The sequence below is a fragment of the Leptonychotes weddellii genome, chromosome 1 (genome assembly GCF_054177405.1).
Source record: "Leptonychotes weddellii isolate Sample4059 chromosome 1, ASM5417740v2, whole genome shotgun sequence".
Lineage (NCBI taxonomy): Eukaryota > Metazoa > Chordata > Mammalia > Carnivora > Phocidae > Leptonychotes > Leptonychotes weddellii.
This window is the reverse complement of record NC_138369.1, coordinates 176,232,185-176,252,185: the sequence shown is the minus strand read 5'-3', so window position 1 is coordinate 176,252,185 and position 20,001 is coordinate 176,232,185. Positions and strand designations below refer to the sequence as shown.

Sequence of the window (20,001 nt, the reverse complement as noted above, 5' to 3'; positions counted from 1 at the left end):
TGCCCTCGTGATCCAGTAATTGTTTATCTCTCTTTTTCTCAGCTTCTTTATTTTACATCATTTGGTCTTCTATATCACTAATTCTTCTGCCTCATTTATCCTAGAAGTTATAGCTTCCATTTTTGTTTGCACCTCATTAATAGCCTTTTTGATTTTGACTTGGTTAGATTTTAGTTCTTTTATTTCTCCAGAAAGGGTTTCTCTAATATCTTTCATGCTTTTTTCAAGCCCAGCTAGTATCTTTAAAATAATCATTCTGAACTCTAGTTCTGACATCTTACTAATGTCCATATTGATTAGGTCCCTGGCAGTCAGTACTGCCTCTTGTTCTTTTTTTTGAGGTGATTTTTTCCATCTTGTCATTTTGTCCAGAGGAGAATAGATGAATGAGAGAACAAAATGCTAACAGGGTAACAACGACCCCACAAAAATATACAGTAAACAAATCAGAAGAGACCTGAAACCAGGGGAAAGAAAGAAAAACGAAAAAGATAAACACAAACAAAAAAAAAACCCAGAATATGATCAAATATTATCAGGCTGGTGCATGGATCAGTGCCACACACTAGGTTTTGGGCATATTTTGGTCTGTTAGAAGAAAGTGCCTCCCAAAATTTTAAAGAAAGAAAATCTTATGTATGTACAAAAATAAGGGTAAATACGACAAAGGGATGGAATATGACTGTAAAGATGACAATTATAAAAGATTTTATAAAAGGAATTGATAAGAAGTTCGTTGAAAAAAGAAAGAAAAGGATTTAAAAAAAAAAAGGGAGAGAATGTGATCAGGCAGGAGACTAGAACAAAGCCATACACCAGAGATTTAGGGTATATTTTGGTCTGTAAGAAGAAACTGTATCCCAAAATTTTAAAGAGAGAACTTATATATATGTACCAAAAATAAGGTTAGCTACTATGAAAGGATAGGATATGACTCTTCCAAAACATGGTTGCTTTTCTGTTCAGAGAGTTGCTGCTATTTTTTTCTTCCATCTCCTGTTGAGTTTGTAGGTGTTCAGAATGGTATGATCCCTAGCTAGCTGAATTCCTGGGACCAGATGAAATTTAGGTCTCCTACTCCTCTCCCATCTTGCTCCTCCCAGAAAATCTCATTTTTGATTGGACTCAGACTTAGAGGTAAAAGGTCTCAGAGAGGACAGCTTCTGTCTCTTGGTAATCTGTTCTTGAAGTTTTTCTTTGGCCTTGTACCTTCTCTTGGCCAAAAGTTCAGTATATTCTGCAGCTTCTTCCTTATTTTTCTTAGTACCCTGTTTCTTTAGAGCAATACACCAAAGTTTGTGCTGGGGACATATGGAGTAACAAGACGTTGAATCTTGGGCACTTTGGTTCTCGAGTTCTTCTTTGTTTAGGGGTTTTCTCACAACATAGTGGTGGACAACATCTTCTTTAGAGAGATTGAAATGTTTATGGATTCTGCTAGCTCTTTGGGGCCCCAGGTGACAAAGCACAGCAGTATTGGTAAATCCAGGAATATCTTCCATGCTTTTTTTTTTTTTTTATTTACAGTGACCAAGTTGAGAACATTGAAATTGGCATCCACAATTCAACCCTGAACAGATATGTGCTTTCTTTCTCTAGTCTTCCTTGTTCTGTAGCAGGAATGCCCCTTACTCAGCAGCAGGCAGACACAACCTTGGGTCAAGACACCCTGCTTCATGGGGAAGCCTTGTTTTTCATTGCCACCACTGAGTCAGACCACATGACCTTTCCATTCTTCACCCAGAGAATCAGCAGCAACTTCTGTGGCCATACACTTCTCATAAAAGCTACGAAGTTTGTGTTCATTGTCCACTTCAGTGAGTTTCTGGCAGTCAGGATCTGGGAAAGAAATGTTCATCTTCATCCTAATGCAGCCTACCACCTCCAATGTGCCATGAAAAAGAGCTCTTTTGGTAATTCTTTTTTTTTTTTTAACGATTTTATTTATTTATTTGACAGAGAGAAACACAGCGAGAGAAGGAACACAAGCAGGGGAAGTGGGAGAGGGAGAAGCAGGCTTCCTGCCTAGCAGGAAGCCCGATGTGGGGCTTGATCCCAGGACCCTGGGATCATGACCTGAGCCAAAGGCAGACACTTAACGACTGAGCCACCCAGGCGCCCCCTCTTTTGGTAATTCTTGAGGTTAGTTTTGCGAGATTATTTTGAGAATCAGATTGAAATCCATCACATGTTATTGTCATTAAGTTACAAAAATTAAATTATTCAAATTTTTAAAAAAAAAGTAGAATGGATTTGCTTAGTGATGAATGTATTTCACTTCCCACATTAATTATCTTTTTAAATTTTATATGCTCTTTACCTCCAATTCTAAGTATCCTCTGGCTTGGGGACAATCATTCAATCGATTTTAGGAATGTATATTGTCCTTATCGGAGGTGAGGTGTGATGGAGTTTAGAGTTTATTTGGATAGGTATTTATAAATGTCTGTGATCTTATTGACTTGCAAACAAAAAGTTTGTTATCCAAAAAACATTTATAATGTGATATTAAATTCCATCAGAGAATGGGAAGTTATAGAAGAAGTTATGATAGAATTATAGAGAATTAAAGTCAGAGGGAGACATTTTACTGCAAGGATTATTTATAATACACCCTGATTTTTTTTACCATTTTATTTTATTATTTATTTATTTATTTATTTATTGCAACAACATGGATGGAACTAGGAGGGTATTATGTTAAGTGAAATAAATTAGTCAGAGAAAGACAAATATCATAAGATTTCACTCATATGTGGAATTTAAGAAACAAAACAGATGAACATAAGGGAAGGGAAGGAAAAATAAAATAAGATAGAAACAGAGAGGGAGATAAACCATAAGAGACTTTTAACTATTGGAAAGAAACAGGGTTGCTGGAGGGGAGGTGGGTGGGGGGGATGGGGTAATTGGGTGAGGGGCATTTAGGAGGGCACTTGATATAATGAGCACTGGGTGATATATGCAACTGAGGAATCATTAAATTCTACCCCCTGAAACTAATAATACATTATGTATTAACTAAACTGAATTTAAATAAAAAAATACACCCCAATTTTGAAATTCATCCTCCTCATTTTATAAATTTCACCTACATGGGATGTGTGAGTATACGTGATGGTCAGGAGATAATTGGAGTAGAGCTTTAAGGAAAGATTAATAGCTATCCTAAAAAAAGAGTCTTAAACATTTAGGAAGATAATCAGACAAATGTTTATTTTTATTTTTTTTTAATTATATTTATTTATTTGAGAGAGAGCATGAGAGAGAGAGAGCACGAGCAGGGGGGAGGGGTAGAGGGAGAAGCAGACTCCCCACTGAGCAGGGAGCCTGATGTGGGGCTCCATCCCAGGACCCTGGGATCGTGATCTGAGCTGAAGGCAGATGTTTAACTGACAGAGCCACCCAGGCACCCCATCAGACAAATGTTTAATCTATGTTTGATCTTTTTCCATTACTTTTGTTGGTTGAAATAAATTGAACCAGCAATGGGGGGTGGGGCACTGTGCTTTTTAGAAGAAAGAAGCTGGCTTTTATGCCAGGCAGGCATGGATGAGGAAGTGGGGTGATATGATGGGATGTTGAATCCTAACCTGTAATTCTATATATGTAACATTGGATGAGATATTAAATATTTTCTTCCTCTAGGACCTCATGTGCATAAGCCAAAAGCTGGCTTGAGGATTAGTACTCAAGTGTTTAAAACACTTGGCAAGGTATCTGTTTATCTGGCATTTCAATAGAGTCTGAAGAAGAACAGTTATTTCTGTTTACTTAGTCACTGAGATGAGTGTGTCTAACACTGGACTAGGGAGACTCAACCCTATTTTCTTTGGGAATTATTATGTGACCTTCCATTCTGGCTTATAGGGCTTGAGTGTTTTCCCCAAAGGAATGTCAATTCTTTCAGGGCAGGAACTGAGCCTTTGTCTCTAATTATTCAACATCTAGTACAGAGTCTGCCTCTTAGAAGTCATGTAATCAATTCTGAATGCTGACTTCCCCTCTACGTACCAACTTTGGTGATCACAGAAGACTCTAGATAATAGTAAATGCAGTTCTGAAGAGAACAGAACTCACTAACAAATATAATTCCTTTCCTGTAATGGGCAGAAACAATAAAGGGAATTTATCTTGACTTAACATTTTTCTGTTTTACTTAATAACAGTATGCCTTTGATTTTTCTGGGTAATCACTTTCTTAATGGTTATTTTGCAGAAGATTTTTTTTATTTTTTAATTTTTTTAAGTAATCTCTACACCCAGTGTGAGACTTGAACTCATGACCCCAAAATCAAGAATTTGCATGCTCCACTCACTGAACCATTGAGGTGTCCCTGCAAGAGATTATTTTTAATCTAATGTTTATCAGATATAATCCTATGATTGATGGGTATAGAGTGAAATACATTGAGAGAGGAGTTTCAGGCATTATTTTTAGTACATTGAACCATTAAATATTGTATAGTTCATTCTCCTGGCTATAGTTAAGCAACCATGAAAGCTAGCTATCTTTCCTCCTTTAAATATATATAAATGGTAGAGACTAATGTCATTAAAATGCTAATTAACATGGCAAATGACTCAAAAGTTATATACGCAAACAATGAATCATGGAACACTACATCAAAAACTAATGATGTAATGTATGGTGATTAACATAACATAATAAAAAAATAAAAAAATAAAAAAAGTCTGTAAATCATAAGTCTGTGCATTGGGTAGATGAAAGCACAGAAGCAAAATGTAATTTGTTTCCCACATTGTAAGTAATTGTTACATGGTAACTACAAATATATTAATTAAAGAGTTTTGAGAATATAAAGTAAATAAGCCATGGTGTTTCAAGTACTTAATATTATGAAGAAATATTTTGTGGATTTTTTCTGTAGATTTTTAAATAAAGGGTTAAAATATTTTAGAAAAAAGTTATGATTAGTAATTTATTTATTTATTTTTTAAAAAAGATTTTATTTATTTTAGAAAGAGTGGGGAGGGGCAGAGGGGGAGGGACAAGCAGATTCTGAGCTGAGTGTGAAGCCTGACATGGGGCTTGATCCCAGGACACTGAGATCATGACCTGAGCCAAAATCAAGACTCAGGTGCTCAACTGACTGAGCCACCAGATGCCTCAGTTATAAATGATCTTGAAGATTGATTGAATTTTTAGAACTGGAATGGGACAATGTTTTTCTCCATAAAAATCAAACAAAATTGTAATGGAAAAAAGAAATGCACACACACACACACATATTTATATTTACTCAGTTACAAAATACAGAGTTGTTAAATTCTTCAAATTCCATAAGAGCCTGGATCATTTACTTTACTGTCCCTTAGTTCCTTATGCAATAGCAGAACACTTACCAGGACCCCTTAGGAGAAATAGTGACACACACTGAGGTTATTCACTACTAGGGGCTGTTGATAGCAGAGGGCACTTTAGGCAGCAATCTCTTCGACCTCAGCCATAGCAACTTCTTCCTAGACACATCGCCAAAGGCAAGGGAAGGAAGGGCAAAATGAACTATTGGGACTTTTCTGGAGCTTTCAAATATTACACCTTTCTTTAGTCACTTCTTCATTTTTCAGATTCTTGGCAGAGTAGCGGTAAAAATGTGCTGGATATGTAATGGGCATGTCTGTAGGATATTGACTTGCCCAGCAAATTGAGTTATTTTTCTTTACTATGTTTTTAAAAAAATGTCACTTAATCAAGAGTAGATTTGGTTATTGAATGGAACCTAAGCTTCCTTGCTTGTCTTTGTAAAGGTAGTTAAATGAAAAATTTCTGAATCTCCTGAACTCATGGAATGATAGTTTTCTGACTTTGTTCATAGATTTGTGTTCACTAAAATATAATAATTTAAAAAATTGTTTTGGGATCTTTGTTAGGAAGAAGAAAACCAGATCACCATGAAGAGAAAATAATAATAAGAAGATGATGTTTTATTTTTTTTAAGACGGTAATGTTTTAAAATTTAAGAACTGTCATACTGCTTATTTTCTAAGACGTATCTGACAATTCCTCCTTCATGAAATACTTTCATGGTTCTCTTTCTACCTCGCTGGTCAATTAGTTATGCTCCTGACCTTTGGAACTCTGAAAAATGGAGCATCTTTTGGGTTTGGTGCTCTGCTGTCTTTTCTACTCTATCTGTATAGCACATTACCAAGTGATCCCATCTAGCCCCATGGCTTTAATTCCATCAACAGAGTGATGCAAAACTGTATGTTTGCAGTTTTAATCTCTTTGCTGAGTTTCAGACTCTTATGTTCTTTAGACTAATTGGCATTAACTGTGGAGGTTTAACAGCCATGTCAGGTTTATTATGTCTAAAACAGAGTTTTTGATTCTCCCTTCAAACCAGCAACTCTGCAGTTTTCCCCATCTTGGTAAAAAGTTCCAAAAGTTGTCGCATTGTTAAGGCTAGAAACTTCAGAGTCCTCCCTGCTTTCTCTCTGTTTCTGACATCTGATTCTTGGCCATCAAAAAATCCTGTCTACTCTAAATGGATGCTTCACCCAACTGCTCTGCTACTGCCCCAGTTTAAGGCACCATCACTTCTCCCTTAAATGGCACAATACCACAGATGACTTTCTCTGCTTTCATTCTTACACTTCTTTTGCTGCCCCACCCCTTAACAAAACATCTAGGGGCCTTTTTAAAATTTTAGTCAAATTCCCTACTCAATACCTTCCAAATGCTCCTTTCAATAACAGTCAAATCTAAAGCCCTTTATTGTGGCCTGCAAGGCCCTGCATGAGCTGCCTTATGTCTACCCTATTCATACATCTCCTATGACTTTTTTTCCTCCTTATGCAATTGCCTTCATTCACACTGACCCTCTTCATCATATTTTTTTTTCTGCAAGAAACAGATAGTAAATATATTAGTCTTTTTAAGTCATATGGTCTTTGTTACAACTTCTCCATTCCGCCATTGTAGCCCACAAGCAGCGATAGACAATATGTAAACAAATGAACGTGGCTGTGTTCCAATAAAAGCTTTTCAGGATTGAAATGGAATCTCCTATAATTTTTATGTATCACAAAATATTATATGTATTGTACTTGTATTTTCTTCAACCACTTAAAATATAAAATCCATTTATAATGAATGAGCTGTACAAAAACAGGCCATGGGCCAGATTGGCCCACAAAACACAGTTTGCCAATCCCTGTTCTTGATGATCCTCAGACACAATAAGCTTGGTCCCATCTCAGGGCCTTTGCATTTGCTCTTCGATTTTCTGGACTTATGGATGCTTCTCCCAGATCTTTGCATGATTGTTTTTTCAAATCATCCATGTCTCAGATCTTATGTCATTTTCTCAGAGAGTACTTTCCAGACAATCATTCTCTTCCCTCCCTATGCACTTGCCCTGCTTTATGTATTTTATAGAAATTGTCTCTACTTTGACTTAAATGATTTACTGGTATACTTGTTTAATGGTCTGTCTTTCCTATGAGAAGAATGACTCTCTAGAGGCAGGGATCTTGTCTTTTCCTCTACTCTTTTTTCTGGAAAATGATAATGTTTGCTTCTTAGTTGGCTCTGTTAATATTTGTTGAACAGATATATAGTCAGAGCCATTGTTTTTGCTTAAAAGCATAGACTTTATGGTAAAAAGCATAGACTTTATGGTAAAATGGACTAGGGTTCAAGTTTTGATTCAATGATTTGTTGGCTTGGCAAATCTGTCTGGGTTATCTTAGCTCTGTAAGCATCAGGTTTTTCATTTATAACATATGGTTACACACCTATCAGAGTGGCTAAAATTAACAACACAAGAAACAACAGGTGTTGGTGAGGATGCAGAGAGAGGGGAATCCTCTTACACTCTTGGGGGGAATGCAAACTGGTGCGGTCACTCTGGAAAACAGTATGGAGGTTCCTCAAAATGTTAAAAATAAAACGACCCTTTGATCCAGCAACTGCACTCCTAGGTATTTATCTAAATACAAAAATACTAATTCAAAGGGATACATGCACCCTGATGTCTACAGCAGCATTATCTATAATAGCCAACTTATGGAAAGAGCCAAATGTCCATTGACTGATGAATGGAAAAGAAGATGTGGTGTATATATACAATGGAATATCACTCAGCCATCAAAAAGAATGAAATCTTGCCCTTTGCAAAGAAGGGGATATAGCTAGAGAAGATTATGCTAAGCAAAATAAGTCAGTCAGAGAAAGACAAATACCATATGGTTTCATTCATATTTGGAATTTAAGAAACAAAACAAAGAATCGTAGGGAAAAAAAGAGAGAGAGAGGCAACCAAGAAACAGACTCTTAACTATAGAGAACAAACTGATGGTTACCAGAGGAGGGGTGGATGCGGGATAGGGGAAATAGGTGGTGGGGTTTAAGGAGGGCACTTGTGATGAGCACCGGGTGTTGTATGGAAGTGCTGAATCACCAAGTTGTACAACTGAAACTAATATTGCACTGTATGTTAACTACCTGGAATTTAAATAAAAACTTAAAAAAATACTAATAATAACATAGAGGTTGATTGAAAGATAAAGCAGAAGATATGTGTAAAAAAACTTAGGCCAGTGCATCTTATAAATCAGTAATAAATTACATGAATGTGAATTCTTGTCACTTTCTCTGGACTCTAAACTTTGAGGACAGAGATTCTATCTTTCTTGCTACTATACATTCCTGGCTTCTGGCTCATGGAAAGGTCAATAAATATTGCTGATTTAATGAGTCAGTGAATGAATAAATGATATAGGACGTCAACACTGCAATGTGTTAGGCCTTTGGACATGCAGTGGTGGTATGTTTTTTAAGATTTTATTTATTTGAGAGTTACAGAGAGATAGAGGGAGACAGAGCAGGGGGAGGAACAGAGGGAGAGGGAGAATCTCAAGCAGACTCCCTGTTGAGCATGGAGCCTGATGTAGAGCTCGATCCCACTACCCTGAGATCATGACCTGATCTGAAATCAAGATTCAGAAGTTTATGCCTTGAGATATACCCAAGTCACAGTGTATTTCAATAGTTCCTTTTTATTGTTGAGTAGTATTCTGTTGTCATGATGTACCACAGTTTGCTTATCTATTCACCCACTGAAAGCAAATTGTGCTGTTTCAGTTTAGGGCTGCTATGAATTTTTGTGTATAGGTTTTTGTGTGAATGTAAGTTTTTATGTCTTTGAGATAAATACCCAGGAGTATAATTATTGTGTCACTGGTCAATGTATTATTAACTTTATAGAAGACTGCTAAACTATTTTTCAGAATGGATGTGTCAATTTATATTCCCACCAGCACTGTAGGAGAGATTCCATTGTTTCACATCCTTGCCAGCCCTTGGTATTGCCAGGCTGTCTTCCCATTTTAATAAATATGTAATGGTAAAAAAAAAAAAAAAAGTCAGAAGTTTAACCAACTGAGCTCCCTGGGGGCCCCATGCAGTGGTGGCATTAATCAAAGTATGTCACATTTAGTCAGATAGTCAAAAGAATTTGATTGCTTTATACCTCTGTATTTTAAATACTGGGTTCTTGCTGGCCAACTATTATTGAACTCTGAACACTATGTGAAAACTGAGATTTGGGAACTTAGGTAGCTGTTGAGATCAATCTTATGAAATTCACCTGGGGAAGCAAAAACATTTGGTACTATGGCGAATTAGGAGACTTGTAGGATTTATTTATTAATCTACAAAAAATGAAATAGTCTGGCATACCTGATATGTATTGCTTTTCTCAGGTTCTTGGAGGAGACTTAGATTTAGCCTTCGAGAGGATGGCAAAGCTCTCCCCACTGAAAGCAAGGCTGGTAGGCCTACAGTCTATGAACCAACCATCCACGAGTGCTCATTTGGGCCGGGCTACATCTGCAAGTATGATGGCTTCTGGAATTGCATTGCAAGGATGTTATATCTGAGTCTTATTTGGGAATTCTGACTCTCCATTTGCAGACTTAGTCCAACTTTTATTCTCTTAGATTACCCTGAACTTGTTCTTGATTGCCAGTAGTTTCTCTGGTCCACAAATCATGTGATTGTGATGTGATGTGAAGAGATCAATAACCTCTTTGAAGTTTTCATTTCAGCCTGAAATCACCTCATTTTCTATCTCTTATAATTTTTGCCAAGACAAAAAATTAAAAAGATGGTGCAAAAAAAAAAAAAAGATGATGCTAAGCTATGAAAACGTTCAAAACATGTATTTGAGTCTAGTAAATGTGATTTTAAATTAATCATTTAAGGTATAACTTTAGGAAACATTTGAATTAGATGTCTTTTTTCCCCCCTGCACTTGAAATGGACTTTCAGTAGACATAATGGAACTGCAAGGAACACAGTTCAGAAAGAAGACAATTTTGAAACATATACTAAACAAAGAAACAAGGCTCCCCCCTCAAACACTACAGCAATAACAGAAACAAAAGGACATCACAAATTATAGAGGAGCTGGATAGTCTGTACTTCAGTGTAGTCAAACATTTATTCTGAGCTTTATTACTTGAAGTTCAACATAGTTTGCAGAATATTCAGGTGCTCTAAGGAGGATTTTGCTGACAAACATGTTTTTCAGTAAACTTTAAGTTGGAAAGTAAATTTATCTGTTCATTTGAGTTTAATACCTTTTCTTCAAACATTGAGAAATTGTTCTAAACACAGTTTGAAGTGGAGCAATACAATATATAACCAGATATTATTTTCTTGAAATCATGAAAAATAAATGCAATATATACGTATATTTTGTACATATATATAAGTACTGCATGTTTTTTCATTTATTTGTATTTATATGTGTATCTATTCATATATATATATATATATATATACTTATATATATATATATATATATACTTATATATATATATAAGTTTTCACAAAGATGCTCCCACTTCAAATAACAGAAAAAAGTCTTAAAAAGCTTAACTGGAACTTATAGAACATGAAGTCTGGGAGAGAACAGTTGCAGGGCTTGTTAGTTCATTTGCTTAGCAATATTACTGAAGGCTCACCTGTCCTCAGAACTTTGGCTTTAGCCTCAACTCATTCCCTCATGGTAATTCTTGTCAAAAATATTTGTTTTAATATTTTAAAATATTAAGGGCTCCCCCAAATGACTTTTTGTAGAAAAAAAGATCACATGTCAATTTTTAGATTAAATATTTTCCAGGACAATGGAGTCCCAAGATTAAAACTTGATCAGGCTGAGGATGGGGTAACCTCCTTCAGGGTGTGGCCAAATAGAGGGTAGAAGTGGTCATTTGGTCTATGCTGCAGCTCTGCGAGCCAGGAAGACAAGGGGAGGGGAAAGACTTACAGAGAAATAGCAAAGTGCATCTGGTACAAATTCCAAATTTCTGTCATCCACATGTGCTAATATTTTTAGTTCCTTTATATTTGCTTTGAATTTGTAAATCAGTATTAGGCAAGTAAGGTAGGGAGTCTATTAATGTAAAATTGCATCTTTCCTATCCTGATCATAAAATAGCTAAAACAGAAGCATTTTGAAGCAAAAGGAAACCAAAGCAGATTCTAAATTATTTAAAATATAGATATTTTAAAATGGATTTATTCTGGTATTTTCTTAACACATAATAAAGGGTATTATTTCCTTACCACAGAAATGGAGATGGAAGAGTTAGTTAAACAGTAATATGGAAGAGATTTTCAAATTACCTTGGTTAGACTATTAAGCATTATACATTTCAAGATATTTAATGAGATCAGATTAAAGTGCACTATTATATATATCATGATGACTGTCCTCTTAATTAGCAAGTAATATTGGAAAATTTTAAGCATTTTATTAGCATCTAAACAGTGACTAACTAAAGGAGGGGTTTTGTAAACTAAAACAACACAAAACAAAAGCATTGTGTTTTGTGTTTTTTTTTTTCCAATTCATGAAATACAAGTTCCTCTCTTGGGTGATTTAACACTAGAGTGAATATAAATAGCAACCCACTTTCCTGGAAACATACCTCTTTATTGTTGTGTGGATATTTAAGAACATGATTTGGTATCACTGGCTTATTCCCAGGTTTCTATTGTTCCCACACCTTCCTTACTGTTTACAAGAACCACAAACCACTGAAAATGTCAAGAAAAGAAGGATTTGGAATCTGTAGCTAAACTGCCAGGCAGGATCACTGAGTAAAATATGGAACAACATGGTAGATGAAAACTCAAAAACAAGCACAGATCAAAAGCTTTGAATTGATGATTTGCCTTAAAAGTATTTCTTCATCCATAATCTTTCTAATCCAGTTGCAGAATGGTATTTCAGATTAGCATGTTGGTCAGTAAATGAAGTGAACTGATCTTTTAAGTAAATGGTCTCTGTATCTCTTCAGTAAAGCAACCCCAGCAGGAACAGGGGACTCCGATTCTTCTATTTCCGGGGAAATGCCAGCAAGTGGTGGGAGACATTGGGGGCAGATGGCTACCTGAGTTTCACTATTCTTGTTGAATCTTAAGGTCATTCTATGATGAATGCTCCCAAATTCTCATGTCCTCAGGCATCACCTTTCCCTTTTCAATGCAGCTAACACATAATACAGCTTGGATTCTCTTCCCGTTGATGGCAGTAAATTTCTGCCTTTCATGGGAAGATCCTTCGTCAGTTTCAATAGCCTAGGGATCCTTAAATGTTCAATAGATCCATTTTCAGCTGCTGCTTGTCATCTCTTGCTTGAGATTCCTGTTCCGAGCATTCTGGTGACCAGATTTTGCCCTCTTATAATCTTCTCTTTGGGCAATGATTTTCTGCACAGTGTTTGGTACATGCAAGGTACCCTCCACCCTGCCTGGTAACATACTCAGACACACACACCATTCTCCAAAGCTAAAGGGCAGGGAAGCTAAAACTGCCATGTAGCATTAAAAAAGAAATCTGGAAGAGCAGAATGGAATCACAATGCAAAATATTAAAAATATAGGCATGGAAACAAAAGTAGAAACCTTTTTCACAGTTGTCACTGCTCCTTCGAGAGCACTCATTCTCCTTTATGGGGTTCTCTATTTCTTCTGGGTTCTCCTTGCCCCTCCTTTTTCTCTACCCCCTACCAGGCTGTTGCCATGCTTATCTTTCTCAGGAGCCACTTCCACCTATTTTGTCACTCCTTGGAGTCCCAGCTCCAAACCCCAGGCTCAGATAAATAAACAAAAACTTCCTGCCCCAAACAAATCCCACTTCCTTCATTTTGTCCTGGAATTACTGATTCATAGCAACCATTCTTTCAATTGCTATCCATGCTACCCACATGAAAGTGTTCTGTTTTCTAGAGCCTAAAGTAGCAATCTCTAGAGTTGACTGTATTACCTGGCATGGGTTCAAAACATCTCCATGAATAATAGCTAGGTCTGTTACAGCCACCTGACTCATTGTGCTTACCCAGGTGGTCCGTCCTGCTACTAAAGGGGAGGCTGTCCCAAAACAACGTCCAATTTCCACCCAAGAAGACGGAAGTGGCTTCTGACTGAAACTTTGTCTTTTTCAACTACAAATTTAATGATGCAAATTCACCTTTTGCAGCCAAAGGAAATTTCTAGAAACTTTAAAATAAGGTTGTTTTTTTGGGCACCTGGGTGGCTCAGTTGGTTAAGCGACTGCCTTCGGCTCAGGTCATGATCCTGGAGTCTTGGGATCGAGTCCCGCATCGGGCTCCTTGCTCAGCGAGGAGTCTGCTTCTCCCTCTGACCCTCCCCCCCTCATGCTCTCTCTCTCTCTCATTCTCTCTCTCTCAAATAAATAAATAAAATCTTAAAAAATAAAATAAAATAAGGTTGTTTTTGCTACATACATTGCTGGAAACTGTAACTGTGTTTCGTTAGATAGCAGCCCCCTCAGTATATAGTCTGTTGAGCATCATCTGTCCGTATAGAGTCATATTGACCATTACATTGATGTAGGTCAGCAGATTTCTTATATCTGCTTTTTCATGCTTTATGCTATTGTAACATATTTTAGCCATATCCATTGAAAGTAGCAGCTGATTTTGTGATAGAAATATGTAAGAGTGGGTGAGGATTTTTTAAAAAATCTACTTGAAAATTTTCCTTAGGTAAAATTGTGTTGTTTGATATTTATATACTAAATATTTAATATTTACTGTGGCTTTTCTAGCTTTGTTTTATTGTCGATCTTTAGTTTTGTATGATTGTGACTGGAAAATATACTTGGTGTGATTTTAGTCTTCTTAAATTTGTAATATTTGTTATATCTCTTTTTATGTGATTTAACCAGGGGATTCTTCTGTGGTACTTGAGGAAAATGTGTATTCTATTTTTCTTGGATGGGATGTTTTATATATATCCTTCAGAACCATGTATTTTGAAATATGCTTCAAATAAAAAATGTTCTTGTTGGGAAAAAAAACCCCTTCAACTGAGGGTACTTGTTTAAAATAAAATATATCGGAGGAGAGGAGGGTGGGAGATAGGTGAAGTAAGTGAAGGGGATAAAGAGTACACTTACCATGATGAGCACTGAGTAATGTATAGAATTGCTGAATCACTATATTGTACACCTGAAACTAATATAACACTGTATGTTAACTACACTGTATGTTAACTACAATTAAAAAAAAAGAAAAATTTTCATAGAGACATCAACCAAATGATCAGTATGTATTGCTGAGAACTCACCCTCTAGGCCTGGAAGTGATGTAGGAGGTCCAGGTGGGATGTTATTTAAAGGTAAAAGAAACCTCTGCTATCAAAATGCTTCAGTCGTTCTTTCTGATGATGTCCCATTCTTTAAAAGCATGACTGTAGAGTTCTGAAAGTCCTAAATTTATTGTGTTTAAAAGTAAGCCTGATTCATATTTTTGAAAATGCAACACTTGAGGGATAGATAACCTGTAGCAACTATTTTGGTAAACAAATAGTATTTTATTTGCTTTCTCCAGTGAGAAAATGAATATGAGTATGTGTCTGACAAAAGATGTTTTAATGCTTCTTGGACATAGAAATAATCTTATTTATTTTATTAAAATAGTCTCATGCTAGAAATGTATATGTTTTAGTTTTATTATATATAGTGGAATATAAATTCATATTCATTTATTTCTCATCTGAAACAAATATATCTTTCTTGTTTCACTAACATTGAGTCATTGCAAAAATACTTCCTCCCACCCTGGGTTTGCTACAATTATACAAAATTCTCCTTTGGTATGTTCTGCCTGGAAGAATAATTGTTCTCTATCTTCATGACAGAATCTATCAAAGGGGCTGTGACTCATGGCTTGTCCAGGGACAGTGTTTCAAGAAAAATCGCTGATTGAAAATAATGTGCCATCCTACTACGGGGCATTGCTCAGGTAAATCTCTCTTTTTAATGGCTGAGGGTCAAGTAACTACACACACATGCACAGAACTGTAGTTTGGAATCTGTCTTTTACTCAAATGGCTCCTTTGTGATCTCTCAAGATGTTTTGAAAATACTATTTAAGAGATCATGAAAATGCAATAGTAAATATATTCATGATCATGTCCAAATGCTGAATAACTCATAGAATATTCTATGGTGCTTCACCAGGGCCCTTTAAAAGCTATTCAAAATCATTCTCAGCCGAACTTTAAAAAATATAACTTGGTCTTGACAACACTCAGTTATGTACGAGAGAGCTCTTGGTTTAATAATACATCAATGGGGGATTTGGCTAGAATTATTTTTATTGTGATAGCCTCTGTTTGCCAAAAGTTTTGTTATTCTGAACAAATACCTCACCTATATTTTAAATTACATGTACTATAATACTCATATATGAATTTAGATGAATTTGTATATTTCAAGTTTCACGCTGGAGTGTTTAGAAATTTAAGTGTTATGTTACTTGAGTTTTCTGACTGAATATTAGTCATAAAGCACTTTTTGGAGGGTTTTGGCTTTATCTTAAAAAAAAAAAACTACAAAGAATTTCAGTTCATTTTCCTGACCTAGTAGATAGAATACATGAACTATATTTGATATTTTTCATTTTATGGTTGAGGATCTTCTATGGCCTTAATGGGTTTAAGCATTGATATATTTAGGGGGATAATGAGTTAAAGCTAAATGTGCATTGATTTCTGGAATTTTGTGGAAGTATTTTGCCTAGTTTTTAATTAGTTTTTGATATGTATATTTGTGTGTGTCTATGCATGTGTGGTATGTGTGTGTGAGACAGAAATCTCATAGAGTGTAATAATATGATACATTGAGGGTTTTTAGTTATTTGAGGGTTTATCCTACAAAAATAAAGAAGAATCCTTTATAATTTATAAAGCAAAAATACAGAAATATCATACAATATCAAATGAAGAAATCCTTATATTGCTCTTCCACAAATGTGACACAAAAATCACATTTCTTAAGATGTTAAGCCATATGAAGTCTACATACACAGGCATATGATTTCAGAATGTAAATAAGTTGGCTATGTCTGTGTGTTCTAACAGTGCTTTGAGAATAGTAGTTTTTAAAAGTTTTTATCCTCACATGTGTAAGAAAAAGTAGGCTCTCGAATTGGTACAACAATTCACACATTATTAAATATGTTACACATAGGGATAGAGCTAAAGATTCTAGACTTACATATCTTAATATCTAATTTCTTTTTTCTTTAATTCCAGTGTAATTACATACAGTGTTATATTAGGGTCAGGTATACAGTATAGTGATTCAACAGTTCTATACATTACTCAGTGCTCATCACGATAAATGTACTCTTAATCCCCATCACCTATTTCACCCATCCCCCATCCACCTCCCCTCTGGTAACCACCAATTTTTTCTCTATATTCTTAATATCTAATTTCAATAGAATCATAGAATGTTAGAGCTAAGGAAGGATAAAGATGGTCTAACTAAAATTTCTCAATCAACATAGATTGAAAGAGAAGCCCAGAGGTGGAATGTCTTCTCTATGGGCATTTGGGGAGCCCAGGTTGAATTCTTGCAGTTGCACCTCACTGCTTCCCATCCAGAGCTAAGTCTTTCCATATCATGACTCTAAGTTCCTTTTTCTTTAAAATAAATTTTTAAAAAAGATTTTATTTATTTATTTGACAGAGAGAGAGAGGGAGAGCTTAAGCAAGGGGAGCAGCAGGCTGAGGGAGAGGGAGAAGTGGGGCTCCATCCCAGGACCCTGGGATCATGACCTGAGCTGAAGGCGGACACTTAATGGACTGAGCCACCCAGGTGCCCCATGACTCTTTAGTTTCTTAGCCAAGAAGCTGCAGGCTGCAGTGCCCAAGGGCTAAGCCATGACAGCCCTTACTGGCTCATTTTCCTCATCCATGGTGAAAACACTGTGAACAATGCATATACAGGCATGGAATTTCTTTTTTTTTAAAGATTTTATTTATTTATTTGAGAGAGAGAATGAGAGACAGAGAGCACGAGAGGGAAGAGGGCAGAGGGGGAAGCAGACCCCCCACTGAGCAGGAAGCCCGATGTGGGACTCGATCCCGGGACTCCAGGATCATGACCCGAGCCGAAGACAGTCGCTTAACCAACTGAGCCACCCAGGCATGGAATTTCTTAACAGCAAAACCAGACACTCTGGACCACGGGCAATGCTTACTTGGGTACTGGAAGAAAATCATCATTAAAATTTGTGGTAGTGGGTGAAGAATTTTTTGAAAAAGCACTCCACATGGAAATGTGAGTGTGTGTGCACGTATGTGTGTTCCCTGTCAGTAGGGCCAATAAATATCACTTTTCTTTCTTTTTTTCTTCTTCTTCTTTTTTAATGTTTTATTTATCCATTTGACAGAGAGACACAGTGAGAGAGGGAACACAAGCAGGGGGAGTTGGAGAGGGAGAAGCAGGCTCCCCGCACAGCAGGGAGCCTGATGCGGGGCTCAATCCCAGGACCCCGGGACCATGACTTGAGCCGAAGGCAGACGCTTAACGACTGAGCCACCCAGGTGCCCCTAAATATCACTTTTCTAATGCCTCTTTCCATCTCACTTCCCTCACCTCCCACCACCCACATCCCTTTCCTCTCCATCAGTGAAAGAGAAGAAGCCATTCTTTGGTTTTTGGAGGTTCTTCCAGTAGATATATTTACTAGCTTTACATCAAAGGAACATTTATTGCTTCACATATTTGCCCAGACTCACTAGATGGAAACTCCATAAAACAGGAATTTTTGTCATTTTTTGTACCCTGAACAAAGGATGGCACTCAGAGTCACCCACTAAATACTTGTTGAATGAAATGGTAGTTGATAGAAACTCAGAAGAAACATAGTTGTTACTAAAAGAAATTCTAGGTTTAAGATTCTGAATCTTGAACAAAATTCAGACACAATTATCCATGGACTGACATTCCATTCTAATACATGGAAGCTCAAATTTCAAGAGGACTGGGTGTAATACTGAACCAAGTGATAAAAATCAAGCAGACTTCACTCAGGGAACACCTACACATTTCCCTTAACATTATATGACTAATGATGTCACAAATTTCCTGGCAAAAAAAGACATAGAAATTGCATAACAAAATATAATCAACTTACCCATAATTTTATTTTAATAATTCACTACTTTAGAAAACACTGCTATAGTCCAGTTTAAATAATTCTTAACTAATACTAATTGCTTCATAAAGTCTTTATAAAAGAATTTTTAAGGTACATTGAGAAGTCTCTAGTAGGGCCAGAAAGAGATTACTAGACAAGATTTTGATACTTAGGTTAGGAAGAACAGATAAAGAGCAGATCATACCCCAGGGGGGCTGGTGAGGATCAGCTTCTATTTGTGTCCCACCTTGGTTACACCTGCATCAGCCACATACACAAATACCAATAAAAATACAGTAAACTTGAGATAACTCAGTACATTAAATTCCTATGGCTGCTGTGACAAATTACCATAAACTTAGTGGAATAAAACAACACAAATATATTCTCTTACCGTTCTGGAAGGCAGATATTTAAAATAGATCTTACTGGACTAAAATCAAGTTTTTGTCAAAGCTGCATTCCTTCTGGAAGCTCTAGGGGAGAATTTGTTTACCTCACTTCTCTAGCTTAGAGGCCACTTGTGTTCCTTGGCTTGTGGTCCCATGCTCCATCTTCAAAGTAAGGCGTTTAACATCTTCCAATTTCTCGCTACTTCGGTCATCACATCAGATTTTTTTTTAAGATTTATTTATTTATTCGAGAGAGAGAGAGAATGCTAGTGGGGGTAGAGACAGAGGGAGAGGGAGAGAAATCCTAAAGCAGACTGCCCTCTAAGCATGGAGACTGATGCAGGGCTTGATTCCAGGACCCTGAGATCACAACCTGAGCCAAAATCAAGAGCTGGACGCTTAACCACTGACTGAACCACCCAGGCACCCAGGTTTTTTTAATCTAACTCTACTTCCTTCCTATTACATGGAGTCTCATGATTAAATTTGGCTAACCTAGGTAATCCAAGACAATCTCTCATCTCAAGATCCTTAACTTTATCACATCTACAAAGTCCTTTTAGCCATATAAGGTAACAGATTCATGGACTCTGGGGATTAAGATATCTTTTGGGGGGGGCATTTTTCAGCCTACTACACTCAAGGATTTTTTTCTATGATTAGAGAAACTTTGAATTGTTACAAAAATCAGAAAATTCCTGTCATACCAATTTCTTGTTCTACTACACCAATTCCCAACCATGTGGGGGATGATGGAGGAGGCACTGTTTAAGAGATAAAATTCATAAGAACTTAATGCATAGGAGACATTTAATAAATACACATTGTATGAATAATTGAATGTTTTCAGTGGAATTCTTGATTTTTACTTTGAATCAAAACCAAGAAAATCAAGGCAAGATTCTTTCTCTCTCTGACCTCAGTTATGATGACTATCATATGGAAGAAGGCAGTAACCAATGCAACCAAATAGAATCTATGCCATTTTATTTTAAACTATAAGACACCAGACATGGCTGAAAACCTCTTCTGATAGAATTAAATGAAGACAGAACTCAAAATCTGTGGCTTTTTCTTAAGAGATTTTGGGATACAGGCTTAATTTTGTGGG

General features: G+C 36.4%; 1 pseudogene; it reads right to left on the bottom strand.

The window, feature by feature from the left end:
* Nucleotides 1-1,109: 1,109 nt before the first annotated feature.
* Nucleotides 1,110-1,864, bottom strand: LOC102745761 (small ribosomal subunit protein eS6 pseudogene; annotated as a pseudogene).
* Nucleotides 1,865-20,001: the final 18,137 nt, after the last annotated feature.